Below are 24,703 nucleotides of genomic sequence, written 5' to 3' on the forward strand. Positions count from 1 at the left end.
GCATTTGGTTGCTTATGAAAGTATATCTTTAACATTCTAGTTTATAGACTATATGATACGATTAATTGCCTATCTTATAGAGGCGCAAACTAAGAACTTGAGATTAAGAAAGGTATTGAGCCAAGCAATCGAAATGAGATCCAAAACAAAAGAGTGAGAAGACCTCCAACATGGATAATGGACTACCATGCATGAGAAGAGTGTGCAACAAAGGAATAATTATCATAGTTAGTTACGTAGCAGAATGAGGGGTATGAATAGAGAGGAGCAGAGTGAGTGAGAAGTAATGATTGATTTGATAATTGAGTGGAGTTTCTTCCCTGATTCGAATAAGGAGAATTTGTGTTGCTTATTTCCTTTTTCTGTTATATACATTCTCTTACTTTCAACTCTTTTATTGATTCTTCATATACTTGATTGTGTTGTTAATTCTAGTGTGGAGTGCTGTTGTTGTTGTTATATTGTATCTATCAATTGGTGCTTTCATTAAGAGTCTCTAAAGATGATAGATGGAAATCTCCTTAACCTATTGGAGGAGCTAACACTTTCTAATAAGCAAAAAATCTTGACATAGATCATTGTCAATCTGCTTAACCAGTACTTCGAATCCTTTTACTCCATATTATGAACACCCGATCGGATCTGTCAAGAATGAGCTAATGGTGGATTAAATCGGAGTTTCCTTAGGTAGCCACCGACTCGCAAACATCATCCTCAACTTTCTCTGACTTATCACCGGCAGTCTGCTCAGGGTTCCAAACTTCATGTTGGAAACTAAATACAAGGGTGCGCTCATTGCGGGACTTAACCCAATACCTTACGGCACGAGATGGCGACAACCATGCACTAGTCACGGACTCACCGAAGCCACCAAGAGGGCAGTTGAAATTCAGCATCAAATCACGTCCTTGGACTTGCCGTTGTAATCAATTGAGAAGTTGTTGCGAGATAATGTGAAGTTAAAGTAGATAGTTGATGATTCTAGAGGGCCAGGGGATGACTCGATAGGGGTGGCTCTAGCCACAGGTCCGAGGGAGGTCGGTTCAAAGTGAACTGGGCTCGCAATGTGAAGGTGAAGATGTCTGAGTTGCCGATGTTTGAAGGAGATGGTATGGATGGCTGGGTGTTTTGAGCTTGGAAATAGCTTGAGATATTTGATGTGCCAATTGAACAGAGGAGGTGATGTCTCTTCATTTGGTGGGAGCTGCTTATGCGTGGTGTTGCGGGGGTGAAAAACAACATCCTATACACGTGGGAGTGTCCTAATGGTTCTCCGATTTGGAAATAATGTGTTCTATGATCCATGCATCGCCATTAAAGAGATGAAACATAATGGTATAGTGGAGAAATATCAGTCTATTTGAGGATTTGACTAACAGGATCTTAAGGATAAGTGAAGAGTGCATCATTTCCTTGCTTGTGGCTGGGCTCCAGGAATATTAGAAATGTGAATTACTTTTAGCTTAACTCACATCCTATGTCTAAGTGGTATCTGTAGCATAGTTACATGAACAAAAAATGCTGCCACCTTAGGCCTCAGTAGACATAAGTCGGCCCAATACTTGGGTTCGTACCGCTTCCCCCTACTTGAACTTTGAACACAGTTCCACAATCCACCATAGCAACAAAAACACAAAACCTCCTACTCTGGTGACAATCCCTTTTAATTCATCAAAAGCAACCACACCACCCACTTCCACTCCCTTCAAGAAGCTGAGCACCGTTGATATATGATCACGTTGAGAGAAAGAGTTGTGCTATTATTGTGTTAAGAAATACCACGTGGGCCATTGCTGCAAAGCTTTGTTCCAACTATTGCTGGGAGAAGAGGAGTTACGAGAGTTAGCTGCGGAGAATTCTGAGTCAAATTCTAATAATGATAGGGATGATAAAGAGTAGCAACACCACGAATTAGGCTCAATGCCTTGGAGGGTGAATTCCACCCAAAGATGCTGCGATTGAAAGGTACGCATGCAAATTGGGTGATGACAATGCTCGTTGACAAGGGGATCACCCATAACTTCATCAATGCCTCTGTCACAAAGAAATTGGGTCTGCCGTTAACCCCAGCTCATGCTCTTCAAGTCGTGGTTGGCAATGGTGATTTCATTCACTGAGGGGCTAAGTGCGAAGACTTCATCCTAGTTGTGCAAGTGTACGCGTTCACTATTGATACCTATGTCCTGGATTTGAAAGATGCTGATGTAGTGTTGGGTATTCACTAGATAATGCTGAAGTTGGGAACCATCAGCATTAATTATCTCAAACTCTTCACAAAATTTAAGTATAATGGGAAGTGGATGACTTTTCAAAGGGAAATACTATTGGGAGAGGCATGACTGAACTTTTGAGAGCTCGGAAAAATTAATGTAAGTGAGGCAATAGCCTTCTTGTTCCATTTAGAGGCTATGAGTCCTAAAGATGATCAAGGTGAAAAGACAGAGGAAGGAAATATCTCTGAAGTGCTGCAAGAATTTGGTGACATCTTTGAGGAACCAAGGCAATTATTACCACGTCGCAAGGTGGACCATCAAATTCATTTGACCTCAGGTGCAACCCTTATCAGCATCTGGCCATATAAATACCCCCATTTTTAGAAGGAGGAGATGGAGAGACTGGTTGCTGAAATATTAGAAACTAGTGTAATAAAAGACAATCATAGTTCTTTCTCTAGTCCTGTACTCTTATTGAAAAAGAAAGATGGTGGGGGGAGGTATTGTGTAGATTATAAAGCTTTCAACTTCATCACTATTAAAGATAATTTTTCAATATCTACTATTGAATAAATTTTAGATGAATTACACGGTATTATGTATTTTTCAAAGATTGAATTGCGTAGTGGATATCACTAGATTTGTATGAGGGAGGTGGATATTAGCAAGACGACATTTAGAAATCACATGTGTCAATATGAATTTAAGGTATCCTTCGGCCTCACCAATGCACCGTCAATTTTTTAAGTAATTATGAATAAAACTTTCCTTCCTTTCTTAAGAAAATTTGTTGCTGTGTTTTTCGATGAAATATTTGTATATACCCGTACTAAGGAGGAGCAACTCGCACACTTAACCCAAACTCTACAAGTTCTAAGGGAGAACTAGCTCTTTGCAAAGCATTCTAAATGCTCTTTTTTGAGACTAGTCGAATATCTAGCCATATTATTTTGGGTGAGGGTGTGAAGGTCGACCTGACAAAGATTGAAGCGATTGTGGCTTGGCCAAAACCTAAATTATTAAAACAACTAAGAGGATTATTAGGTCTCATAGGTTATTACCAAAAATTCATCGTGATTTATGCTCAACTTGCTTTTTCTCTAACTGAGTTGTTTAGGAAGAATGTGTTTCAATGGATAGCAGCGACACATCAAGTCTTCCACCATTTGAAGAATCTGATAACTCAGACTCCCATTCTTGCCTTGCCGAATTTCTCAAAATCTTTTGTTGTAGAGACAAATGTGTCAAGCACAAGGGTCAGAGCAGTTCTACTGCAGGATTTTTTGCAAGAAACTGGGAGCAAGGTTGGCATAAGCTTCGGCATATGTGCAAAGTTGTATGTAGTGACGCAAGTAGTGGCGAAGTCGCAAGTAATGGAGAAGTTGTGTCATTACTTGTTGGGAAGGTGATTTGTGATCAGAACGGATCATCAAGGGCTCAAGAAACTCCAAACGCAAGTGATCTTAACTCCGGAACAGCAATATTACCTCTATGAGCTACTTAGGTATGAGTTCGAGATTGAATTTCAATTAGGAAAATTCAATCGGATTGCCGATGAGATGTCACAGCAAGAAAAAAGATATCACAATAGCTAAATTCTAAGGCTTCACCACATTTAAATTCGCTTTTAATCCTACCCTATTAGAAGCTACTCAAGAAGTAGCAAAAATGAAATAATTCAGAGACAAAACCTAGCTTGGAGAGTTACCTTCTGATTACAGTTTCAAAGATTGGTTGCTATTATAATATCGGGATAAAATTTAGGTGCCCAATTATACTGATTTAAGAGAGATTCTACTGCAACAATTCCATTCGACCATCACAGCAAGCCATGGGGGTATTCTAAAGAGTTATAAAGGGTTGAGCAAGACATTTTTTTGGCCAAGTATGCGCAAGGATGTCATCAAATTTATTGACCATTGGGATGAGTGCTAAAGCACAAAATATATTCCAACATGACCTCAAGGTCTATTGCAACCACTTCCGTTCCAAATATGCCGTGGGAGGGAATTAGTTTAGATTTTATCACTAAGCTACCAAAATCTAGTGGCTTCATAGATATTTTGGTAGTGGTGGATTGCTTAAGTAAGATTTCTCGAGTTGCTCTACTGAAGACCAGGTTTACAGCCAAGGTGGTAGCACAAAAATTCCTCACTAATGTAGTCAGGTACCATGGCTTTCTCTCTTTAATTGTGTTTGATCGTGATCCCCTCTTCCTCAGTCGATTCTGGAAGCAGTTATTTGAAAGCTATAATACTAAATTGTTGTATAGCACGTCTTATCACCCTCCAAACAAATGGGATGTCGTTAATCAAACCTTAGACAGTATTTATGTGTCTTTTCTCATACTCATCTTGAAAGTGGTCATCTTATCTCATGTGGACTGGATACTATCATAATACTTCATTTCATTCTACCATTGAAATGTCACCTTATGAGGCATTATATGGATTTGCCATCCGTACTATTCCAGAGTATGTCAGCTGCTCTTCCCTAGTGTAGGATGTAGATGTCATGCTTCGGGTGAGAGGAGCTCTGGATCTAGAGTTGCACTACCAATTGAAAAGGGCTCAAGAACGTGTGAAGAAATGATCTAACCAGTAGAGGCATGAGAAGTTATTTAAGGTTGGTGATTGGATTTTGCTAAAATTGCAACCTTATCACAAGGCTCATCAAAGTCATTTAAGGTAAGGTAGAGGAACAACAAAGTCAATTTGAGGAGTTGACTAACAGGATCTTAAGGCTAAGTGAAGAGTAGATCATTTCCTTGTTTATGGCTAGGCTCTAAGAACAATAAAAATATTAATTACTTTTAGCCCATCCCATATCCTATGTTCAAGCGGTATCTGTAGCTTAGTTACAGGAACAAAAAAATGATGCCACCTTAGGCCTCAGTAGACATAAATCGGCCTAGTACTCAGGTCCAAACTGCTTTTCCCCTAATGGAACTTTAAACCCAGTTTCACAATCCACCATAGTAGCAAAAACACAGAACCCTCCTACCCAGACGACATCCCTTCTGCTTCATCAAAAGGAACCAAACTACCCACTTTCACTCTCTTCAAGAAGTTGAGCACTGCTAATATACAATCACGTCGAGAGAAAGGATTGTGCTACTATTGTGTCGAGAAATACCACATGGTCCATCACTACAAAGCTACATTCCAACTATTGTGGGAGAAGAGGAGTTGCAAGAGTTATTGAACGAGCGGCAGAAGTCGGCTAATTAAGAAATCAAAACATAGAATACGTTGTGAGTATAGCTCTTAACCAGCTAAGATTTGCCTCATCAATTTAGAAAAGTTGTCACAAATTTTAGAAATAAAAAATACTGGGAGTATGAGTCCCAGGTCGTCTCCCAACGAGTTGCAGAAATGGGTGCTAATTTATTAATCAGGAATTTTCAAGAAAGTTTAGTTGGATAATGAGCAATTTAAAATAACTGTAAATTAAAGCAATAAACTAAGAATTATTATTAATATTAAAAGGCCTTGACTGGGAGAATGATTAATTGAAAGTTCTATCCTTGTTGGAATCTTCTCAAGTGTAGTGTAAAGAGGTTGTTGTTTTCACTTAGTTAACCCTTACTAAATAAAGGAAAGTCAAGTGATTAAGCTAACTCTTATCCGCAAATCCTAGTCCTCTCTCTTGGGAAGGTCTAGCGTTAGACGTTAGTAGATACAGAATTAGCCAACAATGTCCAATTTAACTAAGCACTTGAGCATTCCAACTCAAGTGTCTCCTTTTAATCAACTCCCATGTCAAGTAGAAAATTTACACCATTGACATGGAATTAATACTCATAAAAATATAAGAAGACATAATAAATTAAATTAAATAAAATATAAAATTAAAATTAATTAAAAGTAAAAGTAACTCTATATATTAATAAATCCAAAATGGAACATACTTATTTGAATAGGGTCAATGAGCAACTAATAAAAGTAAAGGAATAAGGAAACAAACTAAAGTGATGTCTTCACGGAGGTAATGACTCTTCAGCATCCAAAATCCAAAGCAAAAGCATAAACTACTAATGTAAAGCTAATCTCCATTCAGATCTAAAACTAAGAGTAATCCTAATATCGATGTATCTGAATGTGTGTGGGTGCGTGTTGAGTCTCTGCATGTTCCCTAGCCTTAATCTGTGTTTCTGGGCCAAAAATTAGAATAAAACGCGGCCCGAGATTGTCTCCGGCGTATTCTGTAATTTCTGCAAATCGCGCAGGTCACGCGTACGCGTCGTCCACGGGTTCGCGTCATTCGTGCAGACTCCAAACCATGCGTTTGCGTCAGGCACGTGTTCACGTCGCTGCTATTTCTTCGTTTCGCGCGCTCGCGTGAGCCATGCACTCGTGTCAGTGTTCGCTGGTCATCTCCTTAGTTTCTTGTGTTCCTTCCATCTTTGCAAGCTTCCTTTCTATTCTCTAAGCCATTCCTGCCCTATGAAGCCTGAAACACTTAACACACGGATCACGGCATCGAATGAGATAAAGGAGAATTAAAATACATAATTAAAAGATCTCTAGGAAGCAAGTTTTCAACCATAAACAATACTAGGAAGGAATTATAAAATCATGCAATCCATATGAATAAGTAGGTAAAGACTTGATAAAACCACTCAATTAAACACAATTACTATCTTCCTATGAGGTTTTAGAGCTGCATGGTCTGAGTACACTACTACCTTAGTACCAAGTAAATAGGCTCGGAATTTATCCAGAGCAAAAATAATAGCAAGAAGCTATTTTTCAGTAGTAGTGTAATTAGATTGAGCAGCATCTAAGGTCTTAGATGCATAAGCAATTACAAAAGGATTCTTACCTTCGCGCTGAGCCAGCGCTGCTCCTACTGCATGGTTGGAAGCATCACACATAATTTCAAATGGCTGGCTCCAGTCTGGTCCTCTCACAATTGGAGCTTGAGTCAGGGCGATCTTCAGCTTATCAAATGCTTGCATACAATCCACACTGAACTCAAACTCAATATCTGGATAAAGGCAATGCTACCTTACTGAAGTCCTTAATGAATCTCCTGTAAAAACCTACGTGGCCAAGGAACGAACGAACTTCCCTCACGGAGAAGGGGTAAGGTAAACTAGAAATAACATCTACCTTTGCTGGATCGACAGAAATACCAGTATTAAACACAACATGTCCTAGTATAATTTCTTGTTTTACCATAAAGTGACATTTTTTAAAATTCAACACAAGGTTTGTACTAACACACCTGTCTAACACTCTAGATAAACTATCCAACCAAAGGATAAATGAATCACCATATACGCTAAAATCATCCATAAAAACTTCCATACAGTTCTCAATAAGATCTGAAAAGATACTCATCATGCATCTTTGAAAAGTAGCAGGTGCATTACACAAGCCAAAAGGCATTCTTTTATAAGCATAAGTCCCAAAAGGACATGTAAAAGTAGTCTTTTCCTGATCTTCAAGAGCTATATGAATTTGAAAGTAGCCTGTATAACCATCTAAAAAGCAGTAATGTGATTTACCTGACAGGCGATCAAGCATCTGATCAATGAATGGCAAGGGGTAATGATCCTTGCGAGTGGCTTGGTTGAGACGCCTAAAGTCAATTCAAACTCTCCATGAATTCTGCACTCTAGTTGTCAGGAGCTCTCCGTGCTCATTCTTTACTGTTGTGACTCCAGACTTTAGGGCACCACTTGTACTAGACTGACCCATTCTCTGTCTGAGATGGGGTAAATGATATTCGCTTCAAGTAGCCTGGTCACTTCTTTCTTGACAACTTCTAAGATGGCGGGATTCAATCTTCTTTGAGGTTGACGGACAGGCTTTGCTCCCTCTTCTAAGAATATTCTGTGTTCACAAACTTGAGGGCTGATGCCTACTATATCCGCCAAGCTCCATCCAATTGCTTTTTTATGTTTTCTCAGCACATTAAGCAGTTGTTCTTCTTGTTGGGAAGTGAGTTCCCTTGCAATGATAATTGGAAATTTCTGATTACCCTCAAGGTAAGCATACTTGAGGTGTGGAGGGAGGGGCTTTAATTATGATTTAGGCTCTTGGCTAGGTTCTGGATCATCCAGGGCTAGTGATAATGGCAAAGGGTTCTCATTGTTTTCAGAAAGTGTCCCCACACTTGGACCTTGCTCCATGTGCCTCTCTTCCATTTCTTCTTGGTGAACTTCAGCTACAGTTTCATCAATGATGTCGCACTAGAAGATAGAATAATCTTCTGGAGGGTGCTTCATAGCTTCATTTAAACTGAAACTCACTGTTCTGCCATCTATTCAAAGGAGTAAGTTCCTTAGAATGCATCCAGCTTGAACTTTGAAGTTTTCAGGTCTTCCAAGCAGGATTGATGATGGTCTTCCTAAGTCATTAGAGGGCATTTCCAGGATATAGAAGTCAATAGAAAATGTGAGCCCCTTAATGCTCACTAATACATCTTCAGCAACTTCAACTACTGTAATAATGCTTTTATCTGCTAATACAAAATGAGCTGCCGACCTTTTTAAGGGAGGGAGCCTCAAAGTATCATATATAGACAATGGCATTATACTAACACACGCTCCTAGATCACACATGTAGTCAGAAAAAATTACACCTCCAATGGTACAGTTAACCATACATGGACCTGGATCACTACATTTTTCAGCTATACCTCCCATTAAAGCAGATATAGAACTACCTAAAGGAATAGTTTCTAATTCATTAATTTTATCTTTATGTATGCACAAATCCTTTAGAAACTTTGCATATTTAGGTACCTGCTGAATAACATCAAAAAGGGGAACAGTTACCTCAACCTTTTTGAATATTTCTACCATTTTGGGATCAAGTTCCATCTGCTTTCTGGGCTTCCTTGCAAGGTGTGGAAATGGGATAGGGATGGCGTTACTTGCAGCTTCTGCATCCTTTGGTATTTCATTCTGTGGTTGAGCTGCTTCTTCTTTAACTATGTTTTGCACATCCTCTTCCTCTTCAGCATCTTCCACTTCCACCACATCTTCAGCTAGGATGTGTTCTGGTGGGCTTGGCTCCTCATGGTTCCTCTCCTGCAATGTGGTTCCGGACCTCAAAGTGATGGTATTGATGCCACCTTTGGGATTAGGTATGGGTTGAGAAGGAATTCCACTGAAGTTTGAAGGTTGATTGGTGGAATTAGGTGATGAATCTAACCGGTAGACGAGAGCTTGTAAAGTGGCAGTCAGACCATTTAAAGTAGAGTTCAGCTGCGTCTGCATGTCTTGTTGTCCTTGTGCAAGAGAACGGAGCATCTTGTCATTTGATGAGGAATTGGAGTAAGTGATCTGAGGAACCTGTTGTTGGTTGTGCTGGGGTCATTGGGACTATCTTAGGTGAGGTGCTCTGTAAGGTTGGTTCTGATTCAGTTGTCTGTTGTTGTTATTGTTATTCCACCTCTGGTTTCCATTGTTATCTCTGCCTCCTCTGTTATAGTTGTCCCTCCAACTATGGTTAGAATTATCTCTCCAACCTTGGTTGGAGTTGTCCTGCCATCCGTGGTTATAGTTGCCACCTTAGTTGTAGTTGCCACCTTGTTGATTGTATCCTTGATCCGGGCAGTCATAGAAGTTGTGAGTGGCTGCCACAGTGTTGTCTTCCTGTTGGAGCTGCGGACATTCATTAGTATAATGACTATAATCAGCACAGATCCCACATACTCTTTGTGGAACCAACTGTTGGCTTTGTTGTGGTGAGGGAGGTTGAGCTTGTTGTGCTTGTTGTTGATTTAACTGCATCTGCTTCAGTAGGTTGGTCATTTCACATATACTCTGGTTAAGAGCAGTAGTTTCAATGCTAGAGGAAACCTCTGCAATAGCTTTTGAGTGGCTACACCTCTGCCTGTGATTCCTAGTGGACTCAGCTAAGTCGCTAATCAGTTGCCATGCTTCATCTGCGGTCATGTACTTTTTCAGGGAACCATTACTAGCACCATCCAGTGTAGTCTTATCTTGGGGGTTCATGCCTTGAGTGAAGTAGCTGATCAATACTAGTCTATCAATCATGTGATGGGGGCATACGTCCAGTAGATTGTTGAAGCACTCCCAATATTCATAGAGAGTCTCAGATTCGCCCTGAATAATCATTGAAATCTCTTTCCTCAATCTATCAATAACTTTAGCTGGAAAGTATTTTTCCAAAAATTCTCTTCTAAGCGTATCCCAGTTAGTAACAATTTCTTCAGGTTGGGTATAGTACCATTCCCTCGCCTTTCCCTCAAGAAAAAATGGGAAGGCGGTTAACAGAATAGAGGTTTCATCTGCACCATGACGCCTAACAGTAGAACAGGCTGTCTGGAAATTCCTAAGGTGCTTGATAGGCTCCTGAGCAGGTAAGCCATGAAACTTGGGCATCAAGTTGATTAGTGCAGTCTTTAGTTCAAAATCTGCAGCCAGATTTGGGTGACGCACTTGATACGGTTGCAATGTAAAATCTGGGGCTCTAGCTTCCTGGAGAGTGATCCTCCTAGGTGCTGCCATGTTACCTGCAAGTGAATCAACTGAATCAGTAGTAAATGAGCTTGTATCACTCTCAGATGGCGGTTCAGATTCGCCCTCAGATGAGACTGGTGAATCGATAACAATCACTTCACCACCCTCAGAGGCTAACCGACGTCGAGCTTGCCTAATACGTGAAAGAGTTCTTTCAATTTCAGGATCAAAAGCGGCTAAGCTCGGATCAAGCAATAAACGCGTCATTCAATGAGAAAGACATATAGTTCATGGTAACAAAATAAAAATAAAATATGCAAATAAAATAAAATATGTACACTAATTAATAATCTAGCACACTATTGCAACTCCCCGGCAACGGCGCCAAAAATTGAACGAGCGGCAGAAGTCAGCTAATTAAGAAATCAAAACATGGAATACGTTGTGAGTATAGCTCTTAACCAGCTAAGATCCGCCTCGTCAATTTAGAAAAGTTGTCACAAATTTTAGAAATAAAAAATACTGGGAGTATGAGTCCCAGGTCGTCTCCCAACGAGTTGCAGAAAAGGGTGCTAATTTATTAATCAGGAATTTTCAAGAAAGTTTAGTTGGATAATGAGCAATTTAAAATAACTGTAAATTAAAGCAATAAACTAAAAATTATTATTAATATTAAAAGGCCTTGACCGGGGGAATGATTAATTGGAAGTTCTATCCTTGTTGGAATCTTCTCAAGTGTAGTGTAAAGAGGTTGTTGTTTTCACTTAGTTAACCCTTACTAAATAAAGAAAAGTCAAGTGATTGAGCTAACTCTTATCCGCAAATCCTAGTCCTCTCCCTTGGGAAGGTCTAGCGTTAGTAGATACAGAATTAGCCAACAACGTCCAATTTAACTAAGCACTTGAGCATTCCAACTCAAGTGTCTTCTTTTAATCAACCCCCATGTCAAGTAGAAAATCTACTCCATTGACATGGAATTAATACTCATAAAAATATAAGAAGACATAATCAATTAAATTAAATAAAATATAAAATTAAAATTAATTAAAAGTAAAAGTAACTCTATATATTAATAAATCCAAAATGTAACATACTTATTTGAATAGGGTCAATGAGCAACTAATAAAAGTAAAGGAATAAGGAAACAAACTAAAGTGATGTCTTCACGGAGGTAATGACTCTTCAGCATCCAAAATCCAAAGCAAAAGCATAAACTACTAATGTAAAGCTAATCTCCATTCAGATCTAAAACTGAGAGTAATCCTAATATCGATGTATCTGAATGTGTGTGGGTGCGTGTAGAGTCTCTGCATGTTCCCTAGCCTTAATCTGTGTTTTTGGGCCGAAAACTGGAATAAAATGTGGCCCGAGATTGTCTCTGGCGTATTTTGTAATTTTTGCAGATCGCGCAGGTCACGCGTACACGTCGTCCACACATTCGCGTCATTCAGCGGTTTTCCTTGTCACGCGTTCGAGTCGTCCACGCATTCGCATCATTTGTGCAGACTCCAATCCACGCGTTTGCGTCAGGCACGCGTTCGTGTCGCTGTGATTTCTTCATTTCGCGCGCTCGCATGAGCCATGCGCTCGCGTCAGTGTTCGCTGGTCATCTCCTTAGTTTCTTGTGTTCCTTCCATCTTTGCAAGCTTTCTTTCCATTCTCTAAGACATTCTTGCCCTATGAAGCCTGAAACACTTAACACACGGATCACGACATCGAATGAGATAAAGGAGAATTAAAATACATAATTAAAAGATCTCTAGGAAGCAAGTTTTCAACCATAAACAATACTAGGAAGGAATTATAAAATCATGCAATCCATATGAATAAGTAGGTAAAGAATTGATAAAACCACTCAATTAAACACAATATAAATCATAAAATAGTGGTTTATCAGTTATTCCAAGATCCTGAGAAGCCAACAGTGAAGAATTCTAAGTCAGATTTTGATAATGATGGGGATGATGAAGAGCAACCAACACCACAAATTAGCCTCAACACCTTGGACGGTGAATTTCACCTAGAAACGCTGCGAATGCAAGGTACTCATGAGAATCGGGTGCTGACAATCCTCGTTGACGGGGGAGCACCCACAACTTCATCAAAACTTCTGTCAGGAAGAAATTGGGTCTGCCGTTATCCCCAACTCATGCTCTTCAAGTCATGGTTGGCAATGGTGATTCCATTCACTATGGGGCTAAATGTGAAGACTTTGTCCTAGTTATGAAAGGGTACACATTCTCTATTGATACCGATGTCCTTGATTTAAAGGGTGCTGATGTAGTGTTGGGTGTCCACTAGATGAAGCTGGGAACCATCAGCATTAATTATCTCAAACTTTTCATGAAATTTAAGGATAATGAGAAGTCGGAGACTTTTTTAAGGGAAAAGACTATTAAGAGAGGCAGGACTGAATTTTTGAGAGCTCAAGAAACTTTAAGAAATTAAGGCAATAGCCTCCTTATTCCATTTAGAGGCTATGAAGTTTGGAGATGATAAAGGTGAAAAGACAGAGGAAGGAAAAGTCTCTGAAGTGCTGCAAGAATTTGGTGACATCTTTGAGGAGCCAAGGCAATTTCCACCATATCGTGAGCTGGACCGTCAAATTCATTTGACCCCGGGTGCAACCTTTATTAGCTTCCGACCATATAAATACCACCATTTCCAAAAGGAGGAGATGGAGAGACTGGTTGCTGAAATATTGGAAACTGGCATAATAAGAGACATCCATAGTTCTTTCTCTAGTCCTGTATTCTTAGTAAAAAAGAAAGATGATAGGGGAAGATTTTACGTAGACAACAGAGCTCTCAACCTCATCACTATCAAAGATAATTTCTAATTCCTACTATTGAAAAAATTTTCGATGAATTACATGGTGTTATGTATTTTTCAAAGATTGACTTGTGTAGTGGATATCACCAGATTTGTGTGAGGGAGAAGGATATTGGCAAGACAACATTTAGAAGTCACATAGGTCACTATGAATTTAGGGTAATTCCCTTCGGCCTCACCAATGCACTATCCACTTTTCAAGAAAAGATGAATAGAATTTTCCTTCGTTTCTTAAGAAATTTTGTTGTTGTGTTTTTCAATGACACATTGGTATATAGCCGTACTAAGGAGGAGCAACTCGTACACTTAACCCAGACTCTACAAGTACTAAGAAAGGTTCTTTGCAAAGTGTTCCAAATGCTCTTTTCTGAGACAACAAGTCAAATACATAGGCCATGTTATCTTGGGTGAGGGAGTAAAGGTTGACCTGGCAAAGATTGAAGCAATTATGGCTTGGTCAACACCTAAACCAGTCAAACAATTAAGAGGATTCTGAGGTCTCACAGTTTATTACCGAAACTTCGTCGCGAATCATGCTCAACTTGCTTTTCCTCTAACTAAGATACTTAGGAAGAATAATGTGTTTCAATGGACAGCAGCAGTAGATCAAGCCTTCCACCATTTGAAGAATCTGATGACTCAGACTCTCATTCTTGCCTTGCCAAATTTCTTGAAACCTTTTGTAGTAGATGTAAACCTCGGTTAAATTAGTAGATAATTATTCATTAAATTAGTTTTTAATAAGGAAGATTAGAAATACGAATATTATATCAAATTAGGATAGAGCTCTGGTGCACGAAATTGTGATCTCCAGGCTCGAACAAATCCTGGTAATGGCTCCAGAGCTTGGTGCTCTGATCTTAATTCATAATTGTCACAACTTCGATACAACTAACCAGCAAGTGCACTGGGTCGTCCAAGTAATACCTTACGTGAGTAAGGGTCGAATCCCACGGAGATTGTTGGTATGAAGCAAGCTATGGTCACTTTGTAAATCTCAGTCAGGCAGATATAAAGTGATAATGGTGTTTTCGAATATTAATTAATAAAATAGGGATAGAGATACTTATGTAATTCATTGGTAGGAATTTCAGATAAGCGAATGGAGATGCTTTCGTTCCTCTGAACCTCTGCTTTCCTGCTATCTTCATCCAATCAGTCATACTCCTTTCCATGGCTGGCTTTATGCAAGGGCATCACCGTTGTCAGTGGCTACATCCCCTCCTCTCAGTGAATAATATGCTCACGCACCCTGTCACGGCACGGCTATTCATCTGTCGGTTCCCGATCATGCTGGAATAGGATTCACCCTCCTTTTGTGTCTGTCACTAACGCCCAGCATTCGCGAGTTTGAAGCTCGTCACAGTCATTCAATCATTGAATCCTACTCGGAATACCACAGACAAGGTTTAGACTTTCCGGATTCTCTTGAATGCCGCCATCATTCTAGCTTACGCTACGAAGATTCCGGTTAAGAGATCTAAGAGATATTCATTCTAGCTTATTTCATGTAGAACAGAAGTGTTTGTCAGGCACGCGTTCATAAGGGAGAAAGATGATGAGCGTCACACATAATCATCACCTTCATCACGTTCTTTGGTGCGAATGGATATCTTAGAAGAGAAATAAGAAGAATTGAATAGAAAACAGTAGTACTTGCATTAATCTTTGAGGAACAGCAGAGCTCCACACCTTAATCTATGGAGTGTAGAAACTCTACCGTTGAAAATACATAAGTGAAAGGTCCAGGCATGGCCGAGATGGCCAGCCCCCTAAAACGTGATCAAAGGATCATAAGGGAATCCAAAGATGCCTAATACAATAGTAAGAGGTCCTATTTATAATAAACTAGCTACTAGGGTTTACATGAGTAAGTATTTGATGTATAAATCCACTTCCGGGGCCCACTTGGTGTGTGTTTGGGCTGAGCTTAAGTGTTGCACGTGCAGAGGCCATTTGTGGAGTTGAACGCCAGTATTTGTGCCAGTTTGGGCGTTCAACTCTGGTTTTGGATCCTTTTCTGGCGCTGGACGCCAGATTTGGGCAGAAAACTGGCGTTGAATGCCAGTTTACGTCATCTATTCTTGGCCAAAGTATGGACTATTATATGTTGCTGGAAAGCCCTGGATGTCTACTTTCCAACGCAATTGGAAGCGCGCCATTTCGAGTTCTGTAGCTCCAGAAAATCCACTTTGAGTGCAGGGAGGTCAGAATCCAACATCATCAGCAGTCCTTCTTCAACCTCTGAATCTGATTTTTGCTCAAGTCCATCAATTTCAGCCAGAAAATACCTGAAATCACAGAAAAACACACAAACTCATAGTAAAGTCCAGAAATGTGAATTTAACATAAAATCTATTAAAAACATCCCTAAAAGTAACTAGATTCTACTAAAAATATACTAAAAACAATGCCAAAAAGCGTATAAATTATCCGCTCATCACAACACCAAACTTAAATTGTTGCTTGTCCCCAAGCAACTGAAAATCAAAATAGGATAAAAAGAATAGAATATACTATAAATTCCAAACTATCAATGAAACATAGCTCCAATCAGATGAGCGGGACTTGTAGCTTTTTGCCTCTTGAATAGTTTTGGCATCTCACTTTATCCATTGAGGTTCAGAATGATTGGCATCTATAGGAACTCAGAGTTCGAATAGTGTCATTGACTCTCTTAGTTCAGTATGATGATTCTTGAACACAGCTTCTTTATGAGTCTTGGTCGTGGCCCTAAGCACTTTGTTTTCCAGTATTACCACCGGATACATAAATGCCACAGACACATAATTGGGTGAACCTTTTCAGATTGTGACTCAGCTTTGCTAAAGTCCCCAATTAGAGGTGTCCAGGGTTCTTAAGCACACTCTTCTTTTGTTTTGGACCTTTACTTTAACCGCTCAGTCTCAAGTTTTCACTTGACACCTACACGCCACAAGCACATGGTTAGGGACAGCTTGGTTTAGCCGCTTAGACCGGGATTTTATTCCTTTAGGCCCTCCTATCCACTGATGCTCAAAGCCTTGGGATCCTTTTTATTGCCCTTGCCTTTTGGTTTTAAGGGTTATTGGCTTTTTGCTCTTGCCTCTTGGTTTTAAGAGCTTTTGGCTTTTTCTGCTTGCTTTTTCTTTTTCTTTCTATTTTTTTTCGCCTATTTTTTATTTTTTTTATTTTTTTTTTTCTGCAAGCTTTGTTCTTTGCTGCTTTTTCTTGCTTCAAGAATCATTTTTATGATTTTTCAGATTATCAAATAACATGTCTCCTAGTCATCATTCTTTCAAGAGCCAACATATTTAACATTCTTAAACAACAACTTCAAAAGACATATGTACTGTTCAAGCATACATTCAGAAAACAAGAAGCATTGTCACCACATCAATATAATTAAACTAAGTTCAAGGATAAATTCGAAACTCATGTACTTCTTGTTCTTTTGAATTAAAACAGTTTTTATTTAAGAGAGGTGATGGATTCATAGGACATTCATAACTTTAAGACAAAGTTACTAACTACTAATGATCATGTAATGAAGACACAAACATGGATAAGCACATAACATATAAAACGAAAAAAAACAGAGAAAGTAAGAACAAGGAATGAGTCCACCTTAGTGATGTCCTTGAGCTCTTCTATGTCTCTTCCTTGTCTTTGCTGCTCCTCCTTCATTGCTTTTAGATCTTCTCTGATTTCATGAAGGATGATGGAGTGCTCCTGATGTTCCACCCTTAGTTGCTTCCAATAATTGTGTGGAAGAAAATGAATCCCCTGAGGTATCTCAGGGATCTCTTGATTTGCAGTCAAATGTTCTACCACTGAGCTATAGACCCTTGATGGAAGCTTTTGTCTTCCCTTTCCTCTTTCTAGAGGTTTCTCTGGCCTTAGGTGCCATCAATGGTTATGGAAAAAACAAAAAAGCTATGCTTTTGCCACACCAAACTTAGAATGTTGCTCGCCCTCGAGCAAAAGAAGAAAGAATAGAAGAATAAGAAGAAGATATGGAGGAGATGGATGGGAGTGTGTATTCGGCCGTATGGGTGGGATTGGGTGGGAGAGAGATGTTGAATTTTTGAAGGTAGTGGGTGTATGGATGTGAGTGGTAAATGGAAAAAAAAGAAGGGATGATCATGAATGGAAAGAGAGATGATGAGGTAGGTGGGGATCCTGTGGGGTCCACAGATCCTGAGATGATCCTGTGGGGTCCACAGATTCTGAGGTGTCAAGGCATTTACATCCCTGCACCAATTTAGGCATGTAAAATGCCCTTGCACACAACTCTGGGCGTTCAGCGCCAGGTTGGTGCCCATTTTGGGCGTTCAACGCCTCTTTGCTGCCATTTCTGGCGTTGAACGCCAGAACCATGCTTGTTCTGGGCGTTCAGCGCCAGAACTATGCTCTGTTCTGGCGTTTGAACGCCAGACAGATGCTCCTCCAGGGTGTGATTTTTCTTCTACTATTTTTGATTCCGTTTTCAATTTTTCTATTTATTTTGTGACTCCACATGATCATGAACCTAAGAAAACATGAAAAACAAATAAGAATTAGATAAACATTGGGTTGCCTCCCAACAAGCGCTTCTTTAATGTCAATAGCTTGACAGTGGACTCTCATGGAGCCTCACAGATGGGCAGAGCTTTGTTGAAACTTTCCAACACCAAACTTAGAGTTTGGATATGGGAGTTCAACACCAAACTTAGAGTTTGGTTGTGGCCTCCCAACACCAAACTTAGAGTTTGACTGTGGGGGCTCTGGTTGACTCTGCTTGGAGAGAAGTTTTTCTGCTTCCTCTCCATGGTTGCAGAGGGAGATCCTTGAGTTTTAAACACAAGAGAGTTCTCATTCCATTGAAGGAATATTTCACCTCTGTCAACATCAATCACAGCTCTTGCTGTGGCCAGGAAAGGTCTTCCTAGGATGATGGATTCATCCTCTTCCTTTCCAGTATCCAGGACTATGAAATCAGCAGGGATGTAAAGGCCTTCAACCTTTACTAACACGTCCTCTACTTGTCCATAAGCCTGTTTTCTTGAGCTGTCTACCATCTCTAATGAGATTTTAGCAGCTTGCACCCCATAGATTCCCAGTTTCTCTATTACAGAGAGGGGCATGAGGTTTATTCCTGAACCAAGGTCACACAGAGCCTTAAAGATCATGGTGCCTATGGTACAGGGTATTATGAACTTTCCAGGATCCTGTCTCTTCTGAGGCAATGTCAGTTGATCCAGATCACTTAGTTCATTGATGAACAAGGGAGGTTCAACTTCCCAAGTATCAATGCCAAATAATTTGGCATTTAGCTTCATGATTGCACCAAGAAACTTGGCAGTTTGCTCTTCAGTAACATCCTCATTCTCTTCAGAAGAGGAATACTCATCAGAGCTCATGAAGGGCATAAGGAGGTTCAATGGGATCTCTATGGTCTCTAGATGGGCCCCAGAGTCCTTTGGTTCCTCAGAGGGAAGCTCCTTATTGACCACTGGACGTCCCAGGAGGTCTTCCTCCTTGGGATTCACGTCCTCTCCTCTCCTCACAGGTTCGGCCATGGCGCTTATGTCAATGGCCTTGCACTCTCCTTTTGGATTCTCTTCTGTATTGCTTGGGAGAGTACTAGGAGGGATTTTAGTGATCCTTTTACTCACCTGGCCCACTTGTGCTTCCAGATTTCTAATGGAAGACCTTGTTTCATTCATGAAACTTATAGTGGCTTTAGATAGATCAGAGACTAGATTTGCTAAATTAGAAGCATTTTGTTTAGAGTTCTCTGTCTGTTGCTGAGTTGATGATGGAAAAGGCTTGCTATTGTTAAACCTGTTTCTTCCACCATTGTTAAAGCCTTGTTGAGGCTTTTGATCCTTCCATGAGAAATTTGGATGAGTTATAGGTGTTTCCATAAGGTTCACCTAAGTAGTTTACCTCTGCTATTGCAGGGTTCTCAGGATCATAAGCTTCTTCTTCAGGAGAAGCCTCTTGAGTACTGTTGGATGCAGCTTGCATTCCATTCAGACTCTGAGAAATCATATTGACTTGCTGAGTCAATATTTTATTCTGAGCCAATATGGCATTCAGAGTATCAACTTCAAGAACTCCCTTCTTCATAGGCGTCCCATTACTCACAGGATTCCTTTCAGAAGTGTACATGAACTGGTTATTAGCAACCATGTCAATGAGTTCTTGAGCTTCTGCAGGCGTTTTCTTTAGGTGAATGGATTCACCTGCAGAAGTGTCCAGTGACATCTTTGATAGCTCAGATAAACCATCATAGAATATATCCAGGATGGTCCATTCTGAAAGCATGTCAGAAGGACACTTTTTGGTCAACTGTTTGTATCTTTCCCAAGCTTCATAGAGGGATTCACCTTCTTTCTGTCTGAAGGTTTGAACATCAGCTCTAAGCTTGCTCAGCTTTTGAGGAGGAAAGTACTTGGCTAAGAAAGCCGTGACCAGCTTATCCCAAGAGTTCAGGCTATCTTTGGGTTGAGAATCCAACCATAATCTAGCTCTGTCTCTTACAGCAAAAGGGAAAAGCATGAGCCTGTAGACTTCAGGATCTACTCCATTAGTCTTGACAGTATCACATATCTGCAAGAATTCAGTTAAGAACTGAAAAGGATCTTCAGATGGAAGTCCATGAAACTTGCAGTTCTGCTGCATCAGAGAAACTAGTTGAGGTTTCAGCTCAAAGTTGTTTGCTCCAATGGCAGGAATGGAGATGCTTCTTCCATGTAAATTGGAATTAGGTGCAGTAAAGTCACCAAGCATCTTCCTTACATTATTATTATTTTCGGTTGCCATCTCCTTTTCCTGTTCGAAAATTTCTGAAAGGTTATCTCTGGATTGTTGTATTTTAGCTTCTCTTAATTTTCTCTTCAGAGTCCTTTCAGGTTCTGGATCTGCTTCCACAAGAATGTTCTTATCCTTGCTCCTGCTCATATGACAAAGAAGAAGGCACAGAAAAATAATAATAATAATGGAGATCCTTTATACCACAGTATAGGGATCCCTGTGTGAGTGGAAGAAGAGGGGGAGACAAAGAATGTAATATAATGGAAGAAACACAACTGTGAGGATGGAAGAGAGGTGAGATGAGATGTTAGGATATGAATGAATAAATAGAATGAGATGGGGGAGGGATAATTTTCGAAAATTATTTTGAAAAAGAGTTAGTGATTTTCGAAAAATGGTTTTTGAAAATTGTTAGTATTTTTTTCGAAAATTTTTGAAATCAAAAATAAAAATAAAAATGATTAGTTAATTAAAAAGAAATTTTTGAAAAAGGGGGAGATATTTTCGAAAATTAGAAAGAGAGAATTAGTTAGGTGGTTTTGAAAAAGTTAAGAAACAAACAAAAAGTTAGTTAGTTAGTTGAAACAAATTTTGAAAACCAATTTTGAAAAGATAAGAAGTTAGGAAGTTAGAAAAGATATTTTGAAAAGATATTTTTGAAAAAGATAAGATAAGAAGATATTTTTGAAAAGATATGATAGGAATTAGTTTTTGAAAAAGATTTGATTTTTAAAATCACAATTAATGACTTGATTCATAAGAAATCACAAGATATGATTCTAGAACTTAAAGTTTGAATCTTTCTTAACAAGCAAGTAACAAACTTGAAATTTTTGAATCAAAACATTAATTAGTGATGTTATTTTCGAAAATTTGATGTAAAAATAAGAAAAATATTTTTGAAAAATATTTTTGGAATTTTCGAAAATAACTAAGTCTTTTGAAAAAGATTTGATTTTTGAAAAAGATTTTGAAAAAGATAAGATTTTCAAATTGAAAATTTGATTTGACTCATGAGAAACAATTTGATTTTAAAATTTTTTTGAAAAAGTCAATCCAAATTTTCGAATTTGATGAGAGAAAAAGGGAAAGATATATATATTTTTTTTATTTTTGAATTTTTATGATGCAAGAGAAAAACACTAAAAAGATGCAATGCATGAAATTTTTAGATCAAAACAATGAATGCATGCATGAATGATATGAATGTCAAGATGAACACCAAGAACACTATGAATGTCAAGATGAACACCAAGAACATATTTTTGAAAAAAAAAATTTTTTTTAATGCAAAGAAAACATGCAAGACACCAAACTTAGAATTCTTTAATGCTTAGACACTAAGAATTCAAGAATGCATATGAAAAACATGAAAAGACACAAAACAAAAAATCATCAAGATCAAACAAGAAGAATTACCAAGAACAACTTGAAGATCATGAAGAACACTATGAATGTATGAAATTTTCGAAAAATGCAAGATGCACATGCAATTGACACCAAACTTATAACATGACTCAAGACTCAAACAAGAAACATGAAAATATTTTTTTTTTTATTTTTTTGATTTTCTAAATTTTTTTGGATTTTCTTTTTAAATATTTTTTTTTCGAAAATTATTGTGAAAAATAAAAATAAGGATTCCAAAATTTTTAATATGAATTCCAGGAATCTTGCCATGTTAGTCTTAAAGCTCCAATCAAAGGGTCTGGCATGGCTTAACAGCCAGCCAAGCTTTAGCATATAATTACATGGGCTGGAGTGATTAGTTGAATATCAATCCCAAAGTAGTTTGGGTATGGCTTTACAGCCAGATATGATTCAACATATTTCATGAAACACTAGAATTCATTCTTAAAAATTCTGAAGAAAAATATAATTTTTTTGAAAACATTTTTATTTTAAAATTTTTCGAAAACAAGGGAGAAATTTTTGAAATATTTTTGAAAAATTTTTGAAAAGAAAACGAAAAGAAAGTTACCTAATCTGAGCAACAAGATGAACCGTCAGTTGTCCATACTCGAACAATCCCCGGCAACGGCGCCAAAAACTTGGTGCATGAAATTGTGATCTCCAGGCTCGAACAAATCCTGGTAATGGCTCCAGAGCTTGGTGCTCTGATCTTAATTCATAATTGTCACAACTTCGATACAACTAACCAGCAAGTGCACTGGGTCGTCCAAGTAATACCTTACGTGAGTAAGGGTCGAATCCCACGGAGATTGTTGGTATGAAGCAAGCTATGGTCACTTTGTAAATCTCAGTCAGGCAGATATAAAGTGATAATGGTGTTTTCGAATATTAATTAATAAAATAGGGATAGAGATACTTATGTAATTCATTGGTAGGAATTTCAGATAAGCGAATGGAGATGCTTTCGTTCCTCTGAACCTCTGCTTTCCTGCTATCTTCATCCAATCAGTCATACTCCTTTCCATGGCTGGCTTTATGCAAGGGCATCACCGTTGTCAGTGGCTACATCCCCTCCTCTCAGTGAATAATATGCTCACGCACCCTGTCACGGCACGGCTATTCATCTGTCGGTTCCCGATCATGCTGGAATAGGATTCACCCTCCTTTTGCGTCTGTCACTAACGCCCAACATTCGCGAGTTTGAAGCTCGTCACAGTCATTCAATCATTGAATCCTACTCGGAATACCACAGACAAGGTTTAGACTTTCCGGATTCTCTTGAATGCCGCCATCATTCTAGCTTACGCTACGAAGATTCCGGTTAAGAGATCTAAGAGATATTCATTCTAGCTTATTTCATGTAGAACAGAAGTGTTTGTCAGGCACGCATTCATAAGGGAGAAAGATGATGAGCGTCACACATAATCATCACCTTCATCACGTTCTTTGGTGCGAATGGATATCTTAGAAGAGAAATAAGAAGAATTGAATAGAAAACAGTAGTACTTGCATTAATCTTTGAGGAACAGCAGAGCTCCACACCTTAATCTATGGAGTGTAGAAACTCTACCGTTGAAAATACATAAGTGAAAGGTCCAGGCATGGCCGAGATGGCCAGCCCCCTAAAACGTGATCAAAGGATCATAAGGGAATCCAAAGATGCCTAATACAATAGTAAGAGGTCCTATTTATAATAAACTAGCTACTAGGGTTTACATGAGTAAGTATTTGATGTATAAATCCACTTCCGGGGCCCACTTGGTGTGTGTTTGGGCTGAGCTTAAGTGTTGCACGTGCAGAGGCCATTTGTGGAGTTGAACGCCAGTATTTGTGCCAGTTTGGGCGTTCAACTCTGGTTTTGGATCCTTTTCTGGCGCTGGACGCCAGATTTGGGCAGAAAACTGGCGTTGAATGCCAGTTTACGTCATCTATTCTTGGCCAAAGTATGGACTATTATATATTGCTGGAAAGCCCTGGATGTCTACTTTCCAACGCAATTGGAAGCGCGCCATTTCGAGTTCTGTAGCTCCAGAAAATCCACTTTGAGTGCAGGGAGGTCAGAATCCAACATCATCAGCAGTCCTTCTTCAACCTCTGAATCTGATTTTTGCTCAAGTCCATCAATTTCAGCCAGAAAATACCTGAAATCACAGAAAAACACACAAACTCATAGTAAAGTCCAAAAATGTGAATTTAACATAAAATCTATTAAAAACATCCCTAAAAGTAACTAGATTCTACTAAAAATATACTAAAAATAATGCCAAAAAGCGTATAAATTATCCGCTCATCAAGCTCATCGAAACGAGAATTTTGACACTAATTTCGAAGAAAACGGTCCAAAATTAGACCGAACGGGTCAAACCAATTGAACCGGACCCGAATCGGGCTGTCGCTCCAACCGGACCAACACATTAAAAGAGCTCGAAAGCCCCTTTCTTCTTCATTTCACCTGCAGTAGCGTGAAATGCTTCCAGGGAAGAGAGAAAGCTCCCGAAACCCTTATGTTAACTTCCAACTCCCGTAACTTCTCCGTCCGAGCTCCAATTGCCGCACCGTTTGCTGTTACGTGTTCACCGCATTGAGCTCTACGTTTCTACCGGAACAATTTCATAGGTAACTCGTTATTTCACACTCAACCTTCATTTCCCCCAATTTTTGAATTTTGAGAAGGGAGGTTGAATTTCTTTGATTTCTGATGTTTTAGGATCCAATTAGCTTGAGAAAAATGTTCAGTCTTGCTTATGTGAAGCTTGGGTAAGGTGAGGATATGATAATTCTATTTTATTTTCATTGAATTTGAGCTTTGAGTATTAAATTGAACATATATGTGTTATGAATGTGTATTAGGCTATGAATAAATAATTGGAGCTTGAAATTGTGAAAACTGGAACTTGGAGGAAGCAGATTAGTTGAGGTTTTGAGGGCTGTGTTCTTTTAGAAAAATTGTCTTGGAATAATATTTGGGAATCAGCTAAGGTATGGTTTAGGTTTCTTGAATTTAATATATAATATTCTGTGAAAA

The 24,703-nt window shown here is 39.0% G+C and overlaps 2 non-coding genes across 2 annotated transcripts; both read left to right on the forward strand.

Annotated features, from left to right (window-relative positions):
* Positions 1–10,225: 10,225 nt before the first annotated feature.
* Positions 10,226–10,329, forward strand: LOC112768332 (small nucleolar RNA R71). Its single transcript, XR_003185767.1, has one exon. It is a non-coding gene; the product is annotated as a small nucleolar RNA R71 (small nucleolar RNA).
* Positions 10,330–19,770: 9,441 nt separating this feature from the next.
* Positions 19,771–19,878, forward strand: LOC112767604 (small nucleolar RNA R71). Its single transcript, XR_003185046.1, has one exon. It is a non-coding gene; the product is annotated as a small nucleolar RNA R71 (small nucleolar RNA).
* The last annotated feature ends 4,825 nt before the right edge of the window (positions 19,879–24,703 follow it).

Source organism: Arachis hypogaea, chromosome 17 (assembly GCF_003086295.3).
Source record: "Arachis hypogaea cultivar Tifrunner chromosome 17, arahy.Tifrunner.gnm2.J5K5, whole genome shotgun sequence".
NCBI classification, from domain to species: domain Eukaryota; kingdom Viridiplantae; phylum Streptophyta; class Magnoliopsida; order Fabales; family Fabaceae; genus Arachis; species Arachis hypogaea.